Source organism: Rutidosis leptorrhynchoides, chromosome 7 (genome assembly GCF_046630445.1).
Source record: "Rutidosis leptorrhynchoides isolate AG116_Rl617_1_P2 chromosome 7, CSIRO_AGI_Rlap_v1, whole genome shotgun sequence".
Classification (NCBI taxonomy): Eukaryota; Viridiplantae; Streptophyta; class Magnoliopsida; order Asterales; family Asteraceae; genus Rutidosis; species Rutidosis leptorrhynchoides.
The window spans coordinates 338,411,006-338,414,225 of NC_092339.1; positions in this window are offsets into that span (position 1 = coordinate 338,411,006).

Sequence of the window (3,220 nt, forward strand, 5' to 3'; positions counted from 1 at the left end):
ATTCTAGTGGCTATTAATCCATTCCCGTGTCCGGTTAAATGAACGATTATTCGTACATATAAATACCCCGCCCATCGTGTCCGATCGAGTGTATATGGTAATTTATAGGGACGCCCAATTGTAAATCTTTATATTAACATTAACAAACTTTCATTTAGTTAAACAAATATAAAGCCCATTAATAGCCCATAGCCTAGTTTCCACAAGTGTCGTTCTTTTATCCAAACCCCAATTATGGTACAAAGCCCAATTACCCAATTTTAGTAATTAGCCCAACATCATGATTACTTCGTTTTAAATAAGCATAATAATAACTTAGCTACGAGACATTAATATAAAAAGGTTGAACATAACTTACAATGATTAAAAATAGCGTAGCGTTACACGGACAGAATTTCGACTTACACCCTTACAACATTCGCTAACATACCCTTATTATTAGAATTATAATTAAAATTAAAATATAAATTATAAATATAAATATATATTACTTCGTATGAAGAGAAGAAAAAAATGATGATGATTTTGATCAGAATTCGGGTTGATTTATAGCCAGGAATGATTTTTGGGGCTCCGCGACTCGCGGCCAAATAGCCTTCAAACTCCGCGAGTCGCGGAGAGGTATTTTCAGTTTACACCCTTGGAGTTTCCTGCTGCCGACGGTTTTAAATATATATATATAATATATATATAATTAATATAATTAATTATATATTATATTATATTTATATACATAGTTAACTTGTAATTTTTAGTCCGTTGCGTCGAGCGTTAAGAGTTGACTCTAGTCCCGGTTCCGGATTTTCGAACGTCCTCGCGTACAATTTAATATCTTGTACTTTGCGTTTTGAATCTTGTACTCTTGTGATTTCGAGACGTTTCTTATCAATAATTGGAACCTTTTTGATTGTCTTTTGTTCTTTTGAGCTTTTTGGTCGTTTGCGTCTTCAAATCGTCGAATCTGTCTTTTGTCTTCACCTTTTATTATTTAAACGAATATCACTTGTAAATAGAACAATTGCAACTAAAAGCTTGTCTTTCTTGAGGAATAATGCTATGAAATATATGTTCGTTTTTAGCATTATCAAATATTCCCACACTTGAGCGTTGCTTGTCCTCAAGCAATATTGTCTTGAAATACTAGAATCACTTCTTTATTCTTCACACTTTGTACATCAGTGATTTCTATACGGCGGTATAAACAATGGTAGTAACGATATGGTTTACAGTCCCACATGACTATAAAAATTTAGATCCATTAAGGAAATTGGATCTTTATGAAAACATTTGATCTTTTGAAAATTAAATCTAGTTTTTACCCTAGATAAGTTTTCCGGAATAACCCTTTACCGGTGTTTGCAAAATATTTTTGTGGGTTTGGTGGGTTTCAGATTTGAAAATTTTAGCTCAAAACTTGCGGTTTTGTGTCACCCACTTGCTAACCTTGTATTTGGAAAGCAACACGTCCAGTTTACTTGTTCCGTATATTACCTTTCGGCAAACTACCGTCCGGTTGTAAAGGAAAGCGTTGAACAAGCAACTGTTAAGGCAATGTCCCGTGACATGCTTTTGATTATGGTCTATAACGTGTCGGACGCAATTACTATTCTTGGTAGGAGCAATAGTAAAGCTCACCCTTATAATTTTTCGGTTTGGCACAAAGTCCTGTCTTTGACCATGCTATGCAACCACCGTTCTTACGGTTGACACCCGATTTAGTTCAGGTGACCTAATGAATTCCAGGTGAATTCCTAGGATTTTACGTTCAATGGTAATGAACGCATTGAAAATAGGGTTTTCAGAAAACAAATCGGTTTATAATTTTGATCAAAATATTTTCTCGTTCAAGCTCGAGTTTAGATATCATTGAATTCCATGAGTTTGTAATTCTCAATCTTTAAGGTCAATCTCTAGGATTGAGTAATATCAGTCTTAAAAGCTGATTTTTAATCTTTAAGGAGATTATCCTTTCTGGGGATCTGATTCATTAGTCTTATCCAGCTAATTTGCACGGTGCCTCCCCATTGTACGAGATAAATCCTTCTCATGGTTAGGATAAATCTGACCACTTGGCGACCCTGTTTGATGCTGAGGTCCGTGGATTTCCAGCTGATTTTAGTGATGACTTTTCTAGATTTTTCGTCAACCTACAGCTGGTCTGAACGACAACTTCATGACCTAAATCAAGAAGCGCGTGTCTTTTTCGGAAGACTTTACTTCCTTTTAATGATGGAATTGATTCATCGTGTAGATCCATCTCTTCTTTTCTTTCATCGGGTAAAACAGTTTAGTTTAGTCCAAAGCAAAAGTATTTTCAGTTATTTGTTACAAATATATGTGACATATGTTTAAAATAACTTGGTAAATTTTCCCACACTTGGCTTTTTATTTTTCTTTTTATCGTCCTCTATTCCATTTTAAATGAATTTTAACATTTTAGTTTGTTTCTCAATTTATGTCCTTTCCGAGGTAACAATAATTTCGGTGTTAAAACCTAGTTTTATCGTTCATAAATATGTATAAACATGATTTGAATTCATTTAATTGAAAATTTTGAAAAATTTTACTAGAATTGGGTAGTCAGTATATAAGACTAGGGCTGTTCTTTTTTTTATCAGAGAGCACTAGATTCTAATACAACTACTGCTTTACTAGTATTTTTAATGGTAACCAAGTGTTTAATAAAAAATTTTAAAATCCGAAAGAATTTAACCCCTTCCCACACTTAAGATCTTGCAATGCCCTCATTTGCAAGAAATCAGTAACAATTTAAATTATTGAGGGTGATTTGTGTGAAAATGATTAAATTTTTACCAAAGTTTCCAAATATATTGGCGTTTGTTTGCTGAATGATAAATGGTGCACGTCATTTGTTCATTCCGTCTTGTTGTTATTTCACATATATTTTGCATCATTGTCGTCAAAATTAGTTGCTTTTGCTGAACTTAATGCCAGTCTTTGAAAATGCGTTGTTTTACCCTGTTGTGTACATAAGATAAACTGCAAACATATATACATATTTTTGAAGTTTGGTTTATTACCCCACATTCAAAAATTATTAAAATCTAAGAATAAAAGTTAGATAATTATAAAAATGATTACAATATTAACACAAGTATTAAACATATCAATAAATACAAATTACAAAATAAAAATAAAAATAAATAAACTAAGGATGATATTGGTACCAATAGGGATTCCACGCATAACCATAAGTGCT